The 23604-nt window shown below is 38.7% G+C and overlaps 1 protein-coding gene and 1 long non-coding RNA gene across 5 annotated transcripts in view; one reads left to right on the top strand and one right to left on the bottom strand.

Moving 5' to 3' along the window:
* Positions 1 to 23604, top strand: part of LOC138306390 (uncharacterized) — a 256651-nt gene that overhangs the window by 27781 nt on the left and 205266 nt on the right. The gene's annotated exons all lie outside the window — the stretch shown is intronic.
* LOC138306403 (uncharacterized) lies at positions 6006 to 8295 on the bottom strand. The gene is made up of 3 exons (XR_011205853.1): positions 8207 to 8295; positions 6836 to 6962; positions 6006 to 6500 (listed from the first exon to the last, which is right to left on the bottom strand). It is a non-coding gene; the product is annotated as an uncharacterized lncRNA (long non-coding RNA).

The raw sequence follows: 23604 nt of genomic DNA, 5'->3' as shown, positions 1-23604 counted from the left end.
GTCAACACTGCATCATCGGATCCGGAAGTGTACATACTGATCGGCAAGTAAAAACATGCCGTCTAGTACCGGCGAAAATCGGCCTAATAAACTTTGAGATATCCAAATGCAACATTTCACCGCTTGAAAATTACACAACCATATATCGATTGTACAATTATGATGTCAGGATATTGAACACACCTTTAAATCTTACATATTATGCGTATGCATAGACATCAACACATTCATTTTACCGTCTATCACGGTACACCGGAAATAGCTACTCATGAAGCGAGAGAGTAAAATACAGTTTGACATAGGTAAGATATTCACTGTTTTACCTGCATCCTAAGTCCTTGCTTATTTGTCTGATCGGTTCAGAAAAGATTCTAGTTCCGTTACTTCCTGTATCATTACAGAGACATTCAGTCGGTGTTCCACTGGTTGTGAACATTGTGCTTTCATTTCGTTAGAATTAAGAAAAGGCCACCTTTAAAATGTCTGAAAACAGTAAATAAAGTCTAGGTGAGTAATACAGTCGTTAGTAGGGATACAAAAATTATGTATGTCCGTCGTGTTTAAAGCCAAATTAAGTATGGTCTAAAAACGCCAGACGCATTCTGCACTGACTACGAGCACGCTTGATTTCAGGTAAGTGTTCTTTCTTAAGTTTAAGTATGTAAAAATCCTTCCTAACTATAGTCATACGGAAATATCACTATTAAAATATTTCATAATGATCATTAAACTTTATACATGTAGCACCAACAAAAATAAAACTGACTACGTGAATTAATTACAACGGAGGCATTAGATATACTCAAATAGTGTGCCGACATACATGCAGTAACATCACGCCAAATGTTTTCGTAATTGTTACTTTTCCCCTATACATGTATATTCGATGCATTTTTTTGTTTTTTGTTGGTTTTTTTACATTTTTTTCTTAGATTATATTATTTCCCTATTCCCTTTACGTAGTTTTAGATATATCCTTGATTTAATACCAAGCAAAACCTTTTCGTTGCCATCTTGGTAAGTACAAAGAAGGGAACGACTTACAATGATCACTAACATAATATCAAAACCAGTGGTAGGTAAACTTACTAAACTAGAAGGGTATCTTATTTCATTAGATAGATAGTTAATTAAGGTTTTTCTCACTCAAATATTGTATCTTAGATATCTCTGTGGCCCATTTTAAATGAGAAATTGTTTAGGGGCTGCGATGACGGAGTGACTTTTTGATATAACCATGTTTTAATACCAAGCAAAACCTTTTCATTACCATTTTGGTAAGTACAAAGAAGGAAACGACGTCATGCAGTTTTAGCGGTGCACAAAAATATTGGGAAAACATTGGGAAATAATGCAAATATTATAAGCTGAAAGTGTAGATAATTATGTCAAATAATACCAGATTTGGTCAAAATCCATCCATAGATATTTGTATGGGGAAAATAACAATTACGAATACTTTTACACGATACTGTATATATACACAATGTATATGAACATTGCAACAACTCTTCCATATCTGAGTCGCGAGTTCGGATCAAATGTAATGCAGACGGCAGGTGACCGTAAGCCGGAGGTTTTTCTCTGGGTACTTAGGCATTCCTCCCGGAAAATTACATTAAAAACTGTGAATATCAGAAAAAAAACGCAAGCATGTATATACTATTTAGGCTATCCTTCCCCTCCGTACACGGATCGGATCAGTTTTACAGAACAAGGACATACACCGTAAGTATTACTGCCAGAGCACCTTCCGGATTCCGTACACGGATCGGATCGGTTTTACAGAACAAGGACATACACCGTAAGTATTACTGCCAGAGCACCTTCCGGATTCCGTACACGGATCGGATCGGTTTTACAGAACAAGGACATACACCGTAAGTATTACTGCCAGAGCACCTTCCGGATTCCGTACACGGATCGGATCAGTTTTACAGAACAAGGACATACACCGTAAGTATTACTGCCAGAGCACCTTCCGGATTCCGTACACGGATCGGATCGGTTTTACAGAACAAGGACATACGCCGTATGTATTACTGCCAGAGCACCTTCCGGATTCCGTACACGGATCGGATCGGTTTTACAGAACAAGGACATACACCGTAAGTATTACTGCCAGAGCACCTTCCGGATTCCGTACACGGATCGGATCAGTTTTACAGAACAAGGACATACGCCGTAAGTATTACTGCCAGAGCACCTTCCGGATTCCGTACACGGATCGGATCAGTTTTACAGAACAAGGACATACACCGTAAGTATTACTGCCAGAGCACCTTCCGGATTCCGTACACGGATCGGATCAGTTTTACAGAACAAGGACATACACCGTAAGTATTACTGCCAGAGCACCTTCCGGATTCCGTACACGGATCGGATCGGTTTTACAGAACAAGGACATACACCGTAAGTATTACTGCCAGAGCACCTTCCGGATTCCGTACACGGATCGGATCGGTTTTACAGAACAAGGACATACACCGTAAGTATTACTGCCAGAGCACCTTCCGGATTCCGTACACGGATCGGATCAGTTTTACAGAACAAGGACATACACCGTAAGTATTACTGCCAGAGCACCTTCCGGATTCCGTACACGGATCGGATCGGTTTTACAGAACAAGGACATACGCCGTTAGTATTACTGCCAGAGCACCTTCCGGATTCCGTACACGGATCGGATCAGTTTTACAGAACAAGGACATACACCGTAAGTATTACTGCCAGAGCACCTTCCGGATTCCGTACACGGATCGGATCGGTTTTACAGAACAAGGACATACACCGTAAGTATTACTGCCAGAGCACCTTCCGGATTCCGTACACGGATCGGATCGGTTTTACAGAACAAGGACATACACCGTAAGTATTACTGCCAGAGCACCTTCCGGATTCCGTACACGGATCGGATCAGTTTTACAGAACAAGGACATACACCGTAAGTATTACTGCCAGAGCACCTTCCGGATTCCGTACACGGATCGGATCGGTTTTACAGAACAAGGACATACACCGTAAGTATTACTGCCAGAGCACCTTCCGGATTCCGTACACGGATCGGATCAGTTTTACAGAACAAGGACATACACCGTAAGTATTACTGCCAGAGCACCTTCCGGATTCCGTACACGGATCGGATCGGTTTTACAGAACAAGGACATACACCGTAAGTATTACTGCCAGAGCACCTTCCGGATTCCGTACACGGATCGGATCAGTTTTACAGAACAAGGATATACACCGTAAGTATTACTGTCAGAGCACCTTCCGGATTCCGTACACGGATCGGATCAGTTTTACAGAACAAGGATATACACCGTAAGTATTACTGCCAGAGCACCTTCCGGATTCCGTACACGGATCGGATCGGTTTTACAGAACAAGGACATACACCGTATGTATTACTGCCAGAGCACCTTCCGGATTCCGTACACGGATCGGATCGGTTTTACAGAACAAGGACATACACCGTAAGTATTACTGCCAGAGCACCTTCCGGATTCCGTACACGGATCGGATCAGTTTTACAGAACAAGGAGATACACCGTACGTATTACTGCCAGAGCACCTTCCGGATTCCGTACACGGATCGGATCAGTTTTACAGAACAAGGACATACACCGTAAGTATTACTGCCAGAGCACCTTCCGGATTCCGTACACGGATCGGATCAGTTTTACAGAACAAGGACATACACCGTAAGTATTACTGCCAGAGCACCTTCCGGATTCCGTACACGGATCGGATCGTTTTACAGAACAAGGACATACACCGTAAGTATTACTGCCAGAGCACCTTCCGGATTCCGTACACGGATCGGATCAGTTTTACAGAACAAGGACATACACCGTAAGTATTACTGCCAGAGCACCTTCCGGATTCCGTACACGGATCGGATCGGTTTTACAGAACAAGGACATACACCGTAAGTATTACTGCCAGAGCACCTTCCGGATTCCGTACACGGATCGGATCAGTTTTACAGAACAAGGACATACACCGTAAGTATTACTGCCAGAGCACCTTCCGGATTCCGTACACGGATCGGATCGGTTTTACAGAACAAGGACATACACCGTAAGTATTACTGCCAGAGCACCTTCCGGATTCCGTACACGGATCGGATCGGTTTTACAGAACAAGGATATACACCGTAAGTATTACTGCCAGAGCACCTTCCGGATTCCGTACACGGATCGGATCAGTTTTACAGAACAAGGACATACACCGTAAGTATTACTGCCAGAGCACCTTCCGGATTCCGTACACGGATCGGATCAGTTTTACAGAACAAGGACATACACCGTAAGTATTACTGCCAGAGCACCTTCCGGATTCCGTACACGGATCGGATCGGTTTTACAGAACAAGGACATACACCGTAAGTATTACTGCCAGAGCACCTTCCGGATTCCGTACACGGATCGGATCGGTTTTACAGAACAAGGACATACACCGTAAGTATTACTGCCAGAGCACCTTCCGGATTCCGTACACGGATCGGATCGGTTTTACAGAACAAGGACATACACCGTAAGTATTACTGCCAGAGCACCTTCCGGATTCCGTACACGGATCGGATCGGTTTTACAGAACAAGGACATACACCGTAAGTATTACTGCCAGAGCACCTTCCGGATTCCGTACACGGATCGGATCAGTTTTACAGAACAAGGACATACACCGTAAGTATTACTGCCAGAGCACCTTCCGGATTCCGTACACGGATCGGATCAGTTTTACAGAACAAGGACATACACCGTAAGTATTACTGCCAGAGCACCTTCCGGATTCCGTACACGGATCGGATCAGTTTTACAGAACAAGGATATACACCGTAAGTATTACTGCCAGAGCACCTTCCGGATTCCATACACGGATCGGATCGGTTTTACAGAACAAGGACATACACCGTAAGTATTACTGCCAGAACACCTTCCGGATTCCGTACACGGATCGGATCAGTTTTACAGAACAAGGACATACACCGTAAGTATTACTGTCAGAGCACCTTCCGGATTCCGTACACGGATCGGATCAGTTTTACAGAACAAGGACATACACCGTAAGTATTACTGCCAGAGCACCTTCCGGATTCCGTACACGGATCGGATCAGTTTTACAGAACAAGGACATACACCGTAAGTATTACTGCCAGAGCACCTTCCGGATTCCGTACACGGATCGGATCAGTTTTACAGAACAAGGACATACACCGTAAGTATTACTGCCAGAGCACCTTCCGGATTCCGTACACGGATCGGATCAGTTTTACAGAACAAGGACATACACCGTAAGTATTACTGCCAGAGCACCTTCCGGATTCCGTACACGGATCGGATCTATTTTACAGAACAAGGACATACACCGTAAATATTACCCAGATAGCATGCCGATGTTGGCCCAATATAGGCCTTGCTGGCAGTTACATCGAGCCAATAATGGCAGCTGACATTGGCCCGTTGTTGATTTGCAAATCGGCCCATTGTCGGGCCAGAGTGTCGGTTCAGTGTCGGCCCAATGTTGGCATGTCGGCTTTTGAATGTTAGGCCAACATTGGGCCGATGTAGATGTTAGCATTTATATTGGCCCAACATTGGCCCAATTCAGGCTATCTGTTGGCCCAATGCTGGTCTGATGTTGATTTGTCTGATCCATTAGGTCGATGCGAAATATAAGCATTAATTAATTTTAAGCTTGGTAAATATCTGTCTCATTAATGCCATAAAATCGCATGACTCCTGATTAAACAGCAATCCATTCCACATGAGCTGAACAGGCTACTTCAACATTTGATAATACATGTACATTGATTCTTTTGATCAATATAGACTTTAAAAGCTCTAATTCTTCCATATAAATAACTATTTCCTAAAAAGACATAATACAAATCTTGATTCCAAAACTTAAATCGATATTAATTAAATGATGAAATAACCTGTTATGATATTATTTTTTAAATTACCCAAATGTCAGTAAAGAAAAATGCAACTATTAGATATGGAATAACATTGTAGTGTATTTTTCTTACTTCAAAAACAATAAACAAATGTTTTAAAAAACATTCTAAAGATTAAAGAGCATGCCAGTTGCTTTTTATGGATCAAATCTTTTGTGGTATTTCCCAAATATGTGTTAATTGTTGGTGTATTCATAACCTTTTACTCTCCTGGACATAAAAAGAAATAACACCAATTAAGTTTGTATAACTTGTCTCACAGGTATGTTTCTTTTAAATGTCAGTTATGGAAAATGTCAATCTCTCCAAAGGAATTCCAGTAATTGACACAAAGAAACTATTTTAGACGTTTAATTTGATTTGAATCTCCACTTTCTTGGACAGTCTCAACTATTGTATATAGTGGCCAGCTTCTTGTTTTTGCCTTTCTTTGCGTCCTCCCTCTGTATCTCCTAAGTGCAACACAAGGCTTTTATGATGTTGTGAATTTCAGCATCTGTCGCATTATATGTCATTTTGTTTTTTCTTACAGCTTCTTTAATAAAAAAATACATTTATTAAAATGTATTGAAATATTGTAATGGTATACTATTAAATACAGGTCTAAATTTCTAAATTTCCATGTCCATATCTGAGCTTAATTTTCATTCTCTGCCAACATATTTCTAAGCTTTGCTTCGATAACAAAATGCAGCTAATTATAACTTATCGTACGGTATAAGTACTAAATTTTAATATCTAATATTTAATGATTTTGCATAATGATTAAGGCATTTTGTACTTATCGGTATAATATCAAAGTTTGACAGAAACATGTATAATATGTCTTCCCTTTATGGACATTATACAATGACCAAATTTCATACTTACTTGTGCACAGATTAAGGCTTGCCTTTTGGTACCCTTTCTTTGCCATTTAAACAACTTGATCCAACTTGTTTGAATCCGGCGAGTGCAGGTTGTGTCAGTTACCACCAATTGTTAGCAGGTTGGTAATCTGTGACAATAAAGTAAAAAATAACATTATTTCCTGAAACAATCATTCTTGTAAACTAAAACAAATTTCTACATTAGCTTATTAGTCAAATGACTCCCTTATTGTTTCAATTGTTCTCTCAAATTTCTAAATACTTTTTGTGTACTATCTGTATCCAAGCAGCAAAATTTGCGCATACTCTGGGGATTTCCATCACAATCAGATGATGCTATAGTTTTGTTATCTGTAACCTTCTTACTAAGTGCCTGGAGGGAGACTAGTAGTCAGTGTTTTGGATTGACCGAAAGAGAAATACAGGGAATGGGATTTTAGTTTCATTTTGCAGAGGAATGTTGTGAAGGGTGTGTAATTTATTCATGATCAATACATCACAACTATTTCAATATTGGATTATGTATTCAAAATTGTAATCCCAATAGCTTGTATATACATGTAATTATATAACTCTTCACTTCTTTAGTTGCTTATTTAAAGTAGGCTTGATGGTATGCCGCCCGATTATATCAATATTAATTATAATTCTATAACAAAAGAAATTTTCTGTACTGATGTATAATTCTAATGCTGTAAAATGGTACTTCTTTATTAGAATTTTCGAACACTTCATCATATTGGACAAATAACTGATACCACTTATGAAATAATGTTATTGTGTATGTGGATGTTATCTTTCCTCACCATCTATACAGTGCATACACTGACCATGCGGTTTAGACACATATGGTAGTGTTTACTAGCAGCATTTCCGCCCACTCCCTTTCAGCTTAATTGTTAACTACCCAAATTTTCAGAAGGACGTTCCCAACCTTTCACAAATAACATATTTCGTTGTTTCTAATGATATAGGTCTCATGATATGCATGCACATTATGTTCATGTTTTATAACATGTTAATTATCTACATCTACATGCATGTACCACTGCCAGCCTGATAACTATAAATTGTTCATTCTCGAGAATATTATTGTACGTTAAATCACAAAATCACCATTACACAACGTGTATTTTTAACGTATATGGTAGGCAAATACAAACTCTTGAGAAATATTAACTATCCAGTAAATAAACAAGCAATGCCTTTAGTTTGAACATGTAAATGGAACTATAAACGTATGCAAAACGATGTGTACATCACAATCGGTCAGACAGCAGTAATGTTAATTGTAGCATTTACCTTGAACAGATATAATTACATTATCATTGATCATTAACTAATATAATATAACAAAAGTAACTATACTTACAATTTGGTTGTGGTCTTGAAGTAATTCTTCCTATATATCAGCAAAACTCAATTGATATGAATTATGTGTGCTGGTATGCTCCAGGTCAGCTAGCTATAGAGTGTGGTCCAGAGACAAATGAATGGGGATGCTTTTGGCGGGAATGGTCACGTGACTCATACCAGATGGGGATCATTGATAGTGTCGGTCAGCGGAAATTAGACTCATTTGTAAATCGTTGTACATATAATGGTATAAGTATGACCAGAAGACAAATATCCAAGAATCTAATTTCAAACAATGAATCTCGCAAATACACACAGAGGAGAAAGATAAAAAAAATGAAATAGAAAATACAGAAAAAAGTTTGCTGTTTATATTTACATTATTTACGGTACAAACCATAAATCAACTCGCGGTCATTAGAGAAATTCTAGCAAATGTGTGTAGTACATCATATTATTGTTTTTACTATTTTATTGGAAGTTTTTTTTTTCTGTCACACATCTTAAAATGCCTTGGTCGGAAACGGCCAATTTGCCAATAATGGGCCAACATTTAACCAATGTAAGCAGGCCAACCATTGGGCGTACAATATCGGGCCAATAATGGACAAGCTTTATCATCCCAACCGTTGGTCTACTACATCGGGCTAATATTGGGCCATTGATAGTACACCGACTGCCAGCGGTCACCCGACCGTACGACCATTACCCAAAATCGGGCCAATATTGGCATGTTATCTAGGCAGAACACCTTCCGGATTCCGTACACGGACCGGATCGGTTTTACACAACAAACACATATACCGTAAGTATTACTGTCAGAACACCTTCACCTTCAGTTTTACAGTTGTGACTATACAATTTTAACTGATCATCCTACAACTTCAAAATACGATTAAGGAAAAGATACTGTTCCTATTTATTAATATGTATTTATGTTTTTATATTGATGAATTCATTTATAAACCTGTGGTGGTGCTTGAAGTAATGAACGCCAGACAGAATACCTTAAAATAGTGCAAAATATTAGACGGTCGCCTCGATTATTCGATGATAAACATTAGATCAACTCACGAAAAGTGTCTCAAATGTTAATGCTGGTTAACCCTCAAAACTTCATTAGTCACTGGTAGTTCAAATTGCTATCCATGACGCCGTTTATGACTTAAGATTGCAACAAAAACGTAATAACGTAGAATAAATAAAATTGGCAAGAAATATCCACTATCCATTGTTTCATTTGTCTTACATGTAGCAAGTAACCGAGTACCACTATACAGACTCGCAACTACGAAATCTAAAAAATACAATACACTGCCGTTCATACACATGAACACATAGCTCAACGTGCCGAGCTACAGTGTACGAATATATTAACAAGTTCTTGAACTCCGTAGAATTTAGAACGAATAATCATACCCTGCCTCCACTCCATTCCCGCGGCCAGGTGAGCCGTGTCGGAGATGCGAGCCATTGAAATGTGCTTATACAAACATAATTTTACATTGAGTAAATAAATGACCAGTTTATTTTAGAAATTGTAGCTCTGACGACGTCCATCTGTCAGAAATTTTTCGTCCGTCGTTCAGAGCTACGTCGTCACAGCTACATATAATTACTACCCTGGAGTTGTCTCCACACCGTTTAAGAAAAAAAGTTAGCCAACGTAAGACTAACAGAGTGGTTTTGAACAGTTTTATTTGTCTGCAGGCTCCTTTACCGAGCGACTGAACAATGACAATTATAACTACATGTGTTGATCGATTTATTATTCGACATAGAAAACAATTTATATTTGTCGCCAAAGTGAAACTTTACACTTTTACCAGACATTGTTCTTCTCGATAGAGTTTGTTGTGATGTTGCCAAGAAACAATATGGCTGCCTTCACGCGCTAACGATTTCTTTATACACACACGTAAGACTCACTGATAGAGTCCTATACCAGGGAATGGCGTTACACATGGCCGAGGCTGGCTATATTACCTGTTTTGAATTTGTGTTTGTCCGGAAATGCTAATTTACTATATGTGTTGAATGGCCTCTATTTCAATTGATATTCAATGTTATTCATTCTAGCTACATGTATAGCTAGCCAGGCCTACACATATACATGTATATGTATAGCCAGACAGGCTTACAAATCTACATGTGTATGTATAGCTAGGCAGGCCTACAAATCTACATGTATATATATAGCTAGGCAGGCCTACAAATCTACATGTATATGTATAGCTAGGCAGGCCTACAAATCTACATGTATATGTATAGCTAGACAGACCTACAAATCTACATGTATATGTATAGCTAGGCAGGCCTACAAATCTACATGCATATGTATAGCTAAGCAGGCCTACAAATCTACATGTATATGTATAGCTAGGTAGACCTACAAATCTACATGTATATGTATAGCTAGGCAGGCCTACAAATCTACATGAATATGTATAACTAGGCAGGCCTACAAATATAATGTATATGTATAGCTAAGCAGGCCTACAAATCTACATGAATATGTTTAGCTAGGTAGGCCTACAAATCTACATGTATATGTATAGCTAGGCAGGCCTACAAATATAATGTATATGTATAGCTAGGCAGGCCTACAAATCTACATGAATATGTATAGCTAGGTTACAAATCTACATGTACATGTATAGCTAAGCAGGCCTACAAATCTACATGATATTATAGCTAGAGGCTACAAATCTACATGTATATGTATAGCTAGGCAGGCCTACAAATCTACATGTATATGTATAGCTAGGCAGGCCTACAAATCTACATGTATATGTATAGCTAGCAGGCCTACAAATCTACATGTATATGTATAGCTAGGCAGGCCTACAAATCTACATGTATATGTATAGCTAGGCAGGCCTACAAATCTACATGTATATGTATAGCTAGCAGGCCTACAAATCTACATGTATATGTATAGCTAGGCAGGCCTACAAATCTACATGTATATGTATAGCTAGGCAGGCCTACAAATCTACATGTATATGTATAGCTAGGCAGGCCTACAAATAGTAATTATACTAGCAGCTACAATCTACATGTATATGTATAGCTAGGCAGGCCTACAAATCTACATGTATATGTATAGCTAGGCAGGCCTACAAATCTACATGTATATGTATAGCTAGGCAGGCCTACAAATCTACATGTATATGTATAGCTAGGCAGGCCTACAAATCTACATGTATATGTATAGCTAGGCAGGCCTACAAATCTACATGTATATATATAGCTAGTCAGGCCTACAACTCTTCATGTATATGTATATCCAGGTTGGCTTAGAAATATATATATGTACGGAAATCTACATACAGTTTCCTCGATTTCCTGAACCCTAGCATTTTAAAAATCAGCAATCTGTTCTGCCTATTAGTTTTTACGTTGGCTCACTCTACAAGTCATTAACTTCAACTTGATGAAGGTGGTCAATAAAATGTAGATGTATCAGCTGAAGATGCAATTGGGTCTAATCAAACACTGTTAAAGGGTTGGTGTGAGTTTATTATGTGGTGTTAATGCATGTACTGTACGGATCAATTCCGTCACTCAGCCGACGGATCATACTTCATTTTTGTTCAGCCTGTGGAACTGTAGTTTTTCACGCTGGATCCCTGCCTGGCAGGGCACTCGTCAGGAATGTGTTGTTTCCTCTGTTCTTCTACATTTTGTATAAGACCCGATTGTAGTGAGTGGGCTAATTATCGATTATATTTGAAATTCTTGTCCTTTCCCATTCCGATTATCAATTATAAAAATCCGGAATCAAATATCGCTAAATCAAATTAGTAGAATGTATGTAGTAGACTCCACTTCGACATATAGTTCAACTTTTAAATCATTACTGGGTTGTTATTAAATCTACTCTCTATTTTTGACAGAAAATGAAAAAGATTGATTAAACATGATTTTTTTTCTGAATAAAACAAAAGATGATGGTTTTCCTGAATAAAATGGTTCCTTTAAGTCTTTGATAGGTGCCACAAAACCCCGACACAATGGTCCCAATATTAGGTATATTTTTCATGTTGTTTAGAGATTTCTCCAGGAATAATGTAGTATTTAGTTGTAAATTGACTTCTAGATAGTTTCGTATTTTAAAATGCTAGCTTTGCATCTACTTGTCACGCGGCCTCGTTTTTATTATAAGTGTTCTCGCCATGCTGTGCTGGAGCGGTTGCTGACTGTTGCTAGTTTAAATCGTTTTCAATCTACACCATACAATGTCATCGAGACCAAAAGGATGACGGAATTTCACGACTCCGTACAGGAACATAGTCATTCCCAATCTGAGGATAGTGTGACGGGAGACGATTTCGGCCTAGACGTTGTGACACTGAGAATGTGGAAAGGGTGGACGATCCGGATCCTGAACTACAGAATTTGGAATTGCAGCTAAAACAGGTCAAACGGGCTCTCAAAAAGGCTAAAATCTGTGCTGAAATTGAAAATGATCGGGAAAAGATACGAACACTATTTGCTTTTGTTGAAATGATACGTGATACGGAGGCGGCAGCCATGACACCTCCCCGCACTCGTGATACCACGCCACCGACTTCAGCCACCCCCCCCCCCCTCCAATATGGAGTACCCTAGTACCGATATCTGAATCATCGCTACTGATCTCTCGTCTCAGGGTCTACCGGTGAGCAAAAAAGCACTAGGCATTACAAATTATTGACTTTGTGTGGCGGGATCCCCTTCAAACATAGGAAACTGTGTCTATGGGTGGTGGTATGGAATGCAGAATCGGAAAACAAAAAACGTTAAACAAGATATCTATTGAACAGCGGGGATACGCAGACATAAAAAAATATGAATGCTCTTATAACAAAGAAAAAAGCTGACCGACCTTGCCACCTATATGGACTACTCAGCCAAAATCTGGGAGTACAGAGAGCTTCAAACCACAGAAAGGTTCCAATGGGGTACTCATCATCAGGAATCCGTTTCACTAAGCCGACTAAATCAGGTACTAAGCTTAGTCTCGACTAACTTCAAGGCTAGACTAACTTTCCGACTAAAATCCGTGTTACTTATGGCGTAAGTTATGTCCAGCCTAAAGTTAGTCCAAAATTCATAGGACTGGCTAGAGGCAGACCTAAGTAAAAACACGGTGGGGAATCACATGGTCTGTAGTTTGTGTGTTACACGAATCAAAAATGGCGGCCGCCAGCAGTTCGGGTACAAAAGGAGGTAAGTCACTGAACATACTCTTTAAGTATAAACCATATACATATTTTAACACACAGATGCATTAGTTGTGTTGCAACGCTCCTAATTTTTCTGTAACATTCTGACCAAAGTTCTGAATCGGAGCGACTTTGCTCAAAGTAGTATCATTGGTAGTTAGTATACACGAACTGTACCATTTTGGTAGGTTTTCTTGGTTTTGACAGCGTCGCTCGCTATAAATGCGATACCATCCAAAATGTGATAGTCTAGATTCAATTCTACATCTCACTTTTCTGACGGAAAACAATAGGTTCATTGTTAATTCTTTAGTTTTGTAAAATGATGAGCAAACACATCTACATATCTACATGTATATTTAATATCAATTACACGGATTGTTTTATCTCTCTGTTATTACCGGTACGGCAGTTCGTTTTTTCATAACATGCAGTCAGATAATAAAACAACAACAATTTTCTTCCCTTCTTCTCTGTATTTATGTTTCTTCTCAAGTGCCTTCCTCACGCAGATGTACATAATGAAATACAAAATTATCCGGATAACTAATTATACAATCATTCTAAAGAGATATTTAGAATATAACAGAACCTTGATTCACAAATACATAATTCACACTACATTAGAAATAAAATAGATTTATTGTACCATTATTAGGATTCAGAAATAAAATAGATTGATAGTAAAGTATCATTTATATAATTGGAACGATAAGTAAAGGGGAATAACTCTGATGAGCTTATAGCAAATCAACACACATAATGTAGTATATAACACTGCTATCTAATAGATCCTCCAAAATAAGCATACACTTCGGTGTTTACATAAAATATCTTTTTTAAGCAGGGGATCTCGTTTTCTTTTTACTCCATCTTCAGCTACCAATATCGATATACATATGTATAAGGTGTTCCAATGTTATATTAATTATCATTAATAAACGTTACTGTTTTGTTTCAGAAATATAATGGACTTTAATATCGTCGTTTATTTTCCCTTTTTTATCTTCATAATCACTTTTATGATGTTATTTATTAGCTAAGAAAAAAGACACCACTACAAATGTGAATGCGGTGAACTAAAAGTAAGCAGTGCGCATGTTTACATCCTCGGTTATGTCAGGACTAATTTAAGTCCAAATCCACGGACTAAGATTTGTCTACTGGCCATCCGCTAATTAGACTGCTGTGTGTCCCAAAAACGGGGGCCCTGAGAGGGAGTAGATGTTAAAATCCACGCCATCTGCCACAACAGTGAACTGTTAATATCTTGATGCGTGGGAGGAACCGGCAGAGGTTAAATCACGCCCTCTGCCGCAACAGTGAACTGTTTACATCTTGATGAGTGGGAGGAACCGGCAGAGGTTAAATCCACGCCCTCTGCCACAACAGTGAACTGATAATATCTTGATGCGTGGGAGGAACCGGCAGAGGTTAAATCCACGCCTCTGCCACAAAAGTGAACTGTTAATATCTTGATGCGTTGGAGGAACCGATAGAGGTTAAATCCACACCCTCTGCCACAGGACCTTAATCTTGATGCGTGGATAACCGCAGAGGTTAATCCACACCCTCTGACCACAGTGAAAATATCTTGATGCGTGGGAGTAACCGGCAGAGGTTAAATCCACACCCTCTGCCACAACAGTGAACTGTTAATATCTTGATGCGTGGGAGGAACCGGCAGAGGTTAAATCCACACCCTCTGCCACAACAGTGAACTGTTTATATCTTGATGCGTGGGAGGAACCGGCAGAGGTTAAATCCACGCCCTCTGCCACAACAGTGAACTGTTTATATCTTGATGCGTGGGAGTAACCGACAGAGGTTAAATCCACACCCTCTGCCACAACAGTGAACTGTTTATATCTTGATGCGTGGGAGTAACCGACAGAGGTTAAATCCACACCCTCTGCCACAACAGTGAACTGTTTACATCTTGATGCGTGGGAGGAACCGACAGAGGTTAAATCCACACCCTCTGCCACAACAGTGAACTGTTTATATCTTGATGCGTGGGAGGAACCGACAGAGGTTAAATCCACACCCTCTGCCACAACAGTGAACTGTTAATATCTTGATGCGTGGGAGGAACCGGCAGAGGTTAAATCCACGCCCTCTGCCACAACAGTGAACTGTTTACATCTTGATGCGTGGGAGGAACTACCCGGCAAGAGAGTGGATATTGGAGGGTGTTCGTAATGGTTTTAGACTAACTACAATTAATGTATGGATCATATCAGCAAGTTGAAAATTTACAGATCTACGTCAAAATTTAAGACACTTGTCGAAAAACAGGTACAGACTGAGATTAGTCTCGAATTAGTCTATTTCATTACGACTTATAAACCTACAATCATTAGAGCCGTAGGAGCGGTAGAAAAAAACCAATGGGGACATTAGATTTATACCCGATGCTAATACGCCTAGTTTTGGTTGTTTAAATACCTACACTTCAGACAACAGCTGCTCGTACATGGACTAGCGTCATGCCATAAAATCAATAAAGCCTTATTCATATCTTGACTTAATGACTGCTTACCGGTTGGTACAGATTAATAGTCACCGGACTCAAATGAACGTTTTATATATGACATGTTTCTAGCGGGGTTCAAACTCCAACGTACATGTACGATGCTAAACTTCCATTTGACATTCACACAGCCCTAGCATATTTCAGAAGCTTAGTTCTTCAGTATGTGTTATCATGCGTAAAAGATATAATGCCACAGTCATAGCTTATTTAGATGATTTTCTGCTAATTGAGGATGACTTCAATTCGTGTGGCAGAGCACTCCGTCTACGTCTCCGTATGTTGCGTCGTTTAGGCTTCACTATCAGCTGATCCAAGGTAGACGATCCCACTCAACGCTTGGTATTTTTGGAGATTAAAATCGATACATGTGACCTATCGCTCAGTTTATCTCCAGACAAAATAAAAGATTTCTGCGAAGTATTGTGTTTATTTTAGTGCAAAGAGAGCGAGTATTAAACAATTACAAACATTGTGTGGAAAATTAAATTGGGCTAGTATGGTTGTCAGAGTAGACGCTTCTTCATTCTCTCTTTAAAATATTTTGAGGATCTTTCATGGTGGATACAATTTATGGCGGTCTTTGACGGCAAAGTGATTTTTTATGCAAACGTTATGTGACTGGATTACAAACTGACGCGTGTGGCTTTGGCGGTGCTGGATACTTCGAGGGTGATTTTTTTTCCACAAACTGGCTGTTAGATCTCCCTTTTATTAGGTCACCTGAGGTCTCACAATCTTGTAAAACTGCTTTGTTGCCACATGTTCTTTTAAAAATATACTATATTTTGGATTTTTCATGTCACAATAACCGTGGTTTTTTTGTCGATTTTTTTCGGTTTTGTGGTTTGGTTTGGTTAAAGGTTTTTTTATCCTGCTGTTAATGTTCAATATTTGGATTTGTTACAATGTCACTGGGGTTTTGTGCTTGTTTTTTTGGAGGGCATTTTTTTCGCTCATTCCGATGGGTTTGGGAGTTCGTAAATCCAATTACTGGGTTATTTGGCTAGTGGTTGTTTCACGCGTTATGTTGACAACACAAATGATGACAAGCGTGCTGCGCTTGCAGCTTTTTGTGAAAATCTACAACATTGTATTACATTTTCTCATTGTATTTTATTAGTTTATTGGTTATACATGTACATGTGACTGTATTTCAAATCTGTCTGCTCGTGTGTAATAAAACCACTTGAATTTAATTTAAATGCCTATGTGCTTATATTGATAAGAGACTAGGTAAATAAGAACGATATGATGTCATGTCCGGAAATCCAAATATTCGGTATTTAACGTTGAAGCCGCCTAGCTGTTCAAATTAAAATTGGCAATAAAAGGTAAGCAGTTGTGCATTTTATGTCTAATAGAGATTGATATCACTATCGTTGGATATTAGTATTAGTTCATATGTAATATTTGATGTTAGAGATTGATGCTGTCCGATATAATTGTTTTCGTAAGCCTGTGGAGTCTGACTGTGTAACATCGCGACTGACTGACAACAGAACCAAGCGTTCTAAATTATGGCTTAAACAATGACAGTTGTACTGACTCTGAGACAGATGCCGTTTGCATATACGTTACTGATAATATATTACTAGATTGTACGATTTCATTGTTACATAAGCCATAGTTGACGCTTGTTTTAGATTGTTTTTATAACTGTTTACGACTGCAGTCTAAAAATAGCACCGAGCTTCACTTATGTGTAGTCCGCGATATCCTGGGTTCGGTTCTAGTCCTAAAACAGTAGTGATGGAGTTTACAGTTTGAAGACTTTGAATGAATTTCATTGACAGTGTCAGGACATTTCGATTTCCTTGACCATGTCTTGATGACACGATTTTAGTAAGGTCCTAGATACTGATATTAAGCAATTATGTGTAAAACAGAACAGGAATACAGAACAGGTCTGAGTTCGAGTCATTCATACTACATGTATTTTAATCCGACAGACAAACCGATTGATTACTGATATCGTTCAATCGGTTTACAATTAAGGCATGTGTTGGAAAGTATTGGAAACAAGTAAATGTACACTGTGTATATTATGTGTATTATTGAGTGTGATCGACAATAGTGTGCATACATTTTGTACACCATATGCAAACATCACACATCATGTGTGATACAGATCACAGTTTTGTTCATTTTGTATTGAATATCACATAAACACATATATATGTGTAGTGGAACGCTGTGTTGTATATGTGTAGTGGAACGCTGTGTTGTATATGTGTAGTGGAACGCTGTGTTGTATATGTGTAGTGGAACGCTGTGTTGTATATGTGTAGTGGAACGCTGTGTTGTATATGTGTAGTGGAACGCTGTGTTGTATATGTGTAGTGGAACGCTGTGTTGTATATGTGTAGTGGAACGCTGTGTTGTATATGTGTAGTGGAACGCTGTGTTGTATATGTGTAGTGGAACGCTGTGTTTAGTATATGTGTAGTGGAACGCTGTGTTGTATATGTGTAGTGGAACGCTGTGTTGTATATGTGTAGTGGAACGCTGTGTTGTATATGTGTAGTGGAACGCTGTGTTGTATATGTGTAGTGGAACGCTGTGTTGTATATGTGTAGTGGAACGCTGTGTTGTATATGTGTAGTGGAACGCTGTGTTGTATATGTGTAGTGAACGCTGTGTTGTATATGTGGTGGAACGCTGTGTTGTATATGTGTAGTGGAACGCTGTGTTGTATATGTGTGTAGTGGAACGCTGTGTTGTATATGTGTAGTGGAACGCTGTGTTGTATATGTGTAGTGGAACGCTGTGTTGTATATGTGTAGTGGAACGCTGTGTTGTATATGTGTAGTGGAACGCTGTGTTGTATATGTGTAGTGGAACGCTGTGTTGTATATGTGTAGTGGAACGCTGTGTTGTATATGTGTAGTGGAACGCTGTGTTGTATATGTGTAGTGGAACGCTGTGTTGTATTGTGTAGTGAACGCTGTGTTGTATATGTGTAGTGGAAGTGTAGTGAACGCTGTGTTGTATATGTGTAGTGGAACGCTGTGTTGTATATGTGTAGTGGAACGCTGTGTTGTATATGTGTAGTGGAACGCTGTGTTGTATATGTGTAGTGGAACGCTGTGTTGTATATGTGTAGTGGAACGCTGTGTTGTATATGTGTAGTGGAACGCTGTGTTGTATATGTGTAGTGGAACGCTGTGTTGTATATGTGTAGTGGAACGCTGTGTTGTATATGTGTAGTGGAACGCTGTGTTGTATATGTGTAGTGGAACGCTGTGTTGTATATGTGTAGTGGAACGCTGTGTTGTATATGTGTAGTGGAACGCTGTGTTGATTGATATTACACAATCACTATATCAAATAGCTATTGTGCTGAGTGTGAAGGAAATTCTTGTTTTTTTAAGTTAATATGATTCCCCTGCTTTTTATAGCCATAATTGAATTCTTAGAGAAAACATGCTCTGTAAATATTTGACCCCTTTGACCTTGAAGGAAGGTCAAGTTCATTCATCTTAATAATGGTCCCTAAAGACTTCTTAGAAAAAACATGTTGTGTAAATATTGGAACGGTATGTGATTGTTTGTGTTTATAAAAGCAATAATTCATCTGTTTCAATTACTTTTGTGGATTGTTTACACAATTTGAATTAATCAACATGATTCAACATAAATTCAAGTTTGTAATAGTAAGACAATAGACGGTTCAAGTTTATAAAAAATAGATATACATCCAAACATTTTGATTGTCCATTTTGTGCTGCTTTTCGTTGATTTTGATTGGCGGGATTGATCTGTTGCGACTTTAAATATTTTTAATAAAGGCTAATCTATGTCTTTTTGTGTCTTCCTTTAATATTCCATCTGTTCGGTGGTAACTCCAAGTTTGGGATTATTGGTATTAATACTGCTGGAGTTGGATCAACAACTGACATAATTGGTGTTAATACTGCTGGAGTTGGATCAACAACTGACATAATTGGTGTTAATACTGCTGGAGTTGGATCAACAACTGACATAATTGGTGTTAATGCTGCTAGAGTTGGATCAACAACTGACATAATTGGTGTTAATACTGCTGGAGTTGGATCAACAACTGACATAATTGGTGTTAATACTGCTGGAGTTGGATCAACAACTGACATAATTGGTGTTAATACTGCTGGAGTTGGATCAACAACTGACATAATTGGTGTTAATACTGCTGGAGTTGGATCAACAACTGACATAATTGGTGTTAATACTGCTGGAGTTGGATCAACAACTGACATAATTGGTGTTAATACTGCTGGAGTTGCATCAACAACTGACATAATTGGTGTTAATACTGCTGGAGTTGCATCAACAACTGACATAATTGGTGTTAATACTGCTGGACTTGGATCAACAACTGGCAAAATTGATGTTAATACTGCTGGAGTTGGATCAACAACTGACATAATTGATGTTAATACTGCTGGACTTGGATCAACAACTGGCAAAATTGGTGTTAATACTGCTGGACTTGGATCAACAACTGGCAAAATTGGCATTTCTTGAGATGGATGTTTCTAATAAGAAACCTTTGTCAGATCAGGCAATTCAATCAAAGTGCTTGCAGTAATTACTTCGGCATACTCAGAATTTTTTAGAATTCATATTTCTTCGTGGCTTTCTGTTACTGTCATGACAGGCCTACTGAATTCGTCATTTTGTAGTTCTGGAGGCGTTCCTATCCTAAAAATGATGCCAAGGCTGTCAAGATCATGCAGATCAGGGCTGTCCATTGTGACTATAACAGTTGCAGACGACAGAGTCCGAGACTGATCATGATTTCCATGAGAATTCTGGGAATATAGCTATCTATTTTTCATCATAATTATAAACATTTCTATTTTTTTTAATATTGGAGTGTTTGGTTTGTTTAGCCCACCATCATCAAACGGACGGACGGGCGGAAGGACGGACCACTGACAAAAAGCGACTTGAATATCATTTATTTATTTTTGTCCGTCGTCCGTCCTTTTGTCCGTCCGTCCGTTAACATTTTTTGTTATCGCTTTTTCTCAGAAAGTGCTAAAGGCATATCCTTCAAATGTCATATGTAGGTTCCCCTAGGACCCTAGTTGTGCATATTGTATTTCGGACCGATTGGTCAACAAGATGGCCGCCATGCAGCCTTCTTGGATTTTGATATTTGAAGTTCGTTACCACTATTTCTCAGAAATTGCTGAAGGGTGAAGGGATCTGTCTTAACGTTCATATTTAGTTTCCCCTAGGAGCCTTGTTGTGCATAAGGCATTGTAGGACCGATCGGTCAACAAATTGGCCGACAGGCCGCCATCTTGGATTTTGAAAGTTGAAGTTTGTTATCGCTATTTCTCAGAAAGTTCTGAAGGGATATCTCTCAAATTCCATATGTAGGTTTCCATAGGACCCTTGGTGTGTATAATGCATTTTAGCACCGAACGGTCAACAAGATGCCCACCAGGCAGCCATCTTGGATTTTGATTGTTGAAGATTTTTATCGCTATTTCGGAGAAAGTGCTGAAGGGATCTGTCTCAAATTTCATATGTAGGTTTCCCTAGGCCCCTAGTTGTGCATATTGCATTTTGGAATCGATCAGTGAACAAGATGGCCGACAGGCTGCTATCTTGGATTTTGATAATTGAAGATTGTTATCGCTATATCTCACAAAGTACTGAAGGGATCTGAGTTTCATGTCCAGGTTCCCTTAGGGCCTTATTTGTGCATATTGCATTATGGGACCAATCGGTGATCAAGATGACTGACAGGCCGCATCTTGGATTTTGATACTTGAAGTTTGTTACCGCTATTCATCAGAACGTACTGAAGCGATCTGTCTAGAATTGTATAGGTAGTATGCAGTCAAAAAGAGAAAATATCGCTCTTTCTAATGTCAGACGTAGATCATTCTTTGGTGGACGCCGATATCCCTCTGGGATCATTTGTTATAGTTGAAGTTTGTTATCCCCTATTTCTCAAAAAGTGCTGAAGGGATCTGTCTCACATTTCATATGGTGGTTTCCCAAGGACCCTAGTTGTGCATATTGCATTTTAGGACCGATCAGACAACAAGATGGCCGCTAGCCTGGGTTGACGTATAAAGGACAGTATACACAATAGTGTTCACAATCTTCGTTTTAAAATCCATATAAAATGGACTGTTACCAGTTTTATCATTTGTCTATTTGTCTAAACATATCACATAGGTTTTAATTGGTAGCCCGGGGGCATTAATTCATGAAATAACAACGCAACTCAGTGTTTCAATAAAAGCCGACAGGTGTAACCTAATTATTTAGTTGTTAAGAGAGTATGTTCTCTGAATCATGTGTTCTCCATGTGTTCTCCATTGATCTACGTTTTGGCAAACAAAGAAGAGTTTGTAAATGGAGATCCAGCCCTCTGAACTGCAGTATACATTGTAAATGACATTCAACAAACGGTAGTTGAAGTCCCATGTTGGGCAGTTGCCAGGTGCTGACAGCTGGTCGGTGGGTTTTCTCTGGGTACTCCGGTTTTCTTCAACCAATAACCCTGGCATGTCTTAACACGATTCCTGCTGTTTATAATACGTTAAACTAATAACACCCTAACCCATCAAACACCGATTTGCTTTAAACTTCGGACAATACTTATATAAATTATTACCTTTTAAATTGCATCCCATTTACTGTATATCTGCTTATTCAAAGTATTTAACAACATAATACTGGCTCTCTATTTAGGTACTATATGTCATGACGGACAGAGAGTATGACGCAGTGCATGGTGGTTTGTTTCCCCGATTGTGAACGATGATTAAAAATGTTTAAGAACTTGTTAAGGTACCTCTCGTTAATAGCGGTATGTTCTCTCAATATCGTAACTATGTGACGTTTTTTTACTAACAACAGAAATCGTACATACATTAAAGTGTACTAATCCCCTTTAATTGTTTATATATTACATGTATACATATATGTCAGTTTTAAGAAAAATATGCTTATAATTTCGCTTTTCTTATTAACTAAAAATAAAGTATCATACATTTCAATATTTAGAATATACATGATGCGTTATATTGTTACACATGTAGACGTAGGAATATTATTATGTAACCACTGATGTATATGGTAAAGGAAAAACCAGTTTTATCAATGCAAGATTGCGAATGATGTGGGACAAGGGTATATTTGAAATAGAACAATAGTCACATTGAATCAACATACTGAACTAATTCTCTAACAATTGGTCTTGAAAAGCCATCTAATTATACAAATGACGAAAACTATTGTAATAAAAGATGACAACTATTAAATCGAAAAGTAATTATAAGTACTTAGTTTACTTTTTTGTAAAGTAATCAATTACAACCAATCGGACATGTAACCTAGCGTCGTCACCCAAGTATCGATTATTAATTAATTACATTTTAAACAAATTGTACTCATATCTGCAAAGTTCGATCCCCGGCAAGGATGTGAACATATCTGGTGCTTCCTGCCCGATCATGCGGGCTTTCCCCGGATACTCTGGTGTCTTCCCTCGCACGATTACATCCGGGCCGTCGGAAGTGATTTGTATAAGTCCTATATTTTTTTTGAATATTTTTTTAATAACGTCAGTCTAACTATACAATTGCATGGATAATATATTATTCGAAATAAGAATAAGCCAAACATATATTCAAGGCATTTTAATTGATAAGAAATTAATAA

The sequence above is a fragment of the Argopecten irradians genome, chromosome 13, assembly GCF_041381155.1.
Source record: "Argopecten irradians isolate NY chromosome 13, Ai_NY, whole genome shotgun sequence".
NCBI classification, from domain to species: Eukaryota; Metazoa; Mollusca; class Bivalvia; order Pectinida; family Pectinidae; genus Argopecten; species Argopecten irradians.
Note: the sequence above shows the minus strand (reverse complement) of the source record. Positions and strands in the feature narration are given on the sequence as shown.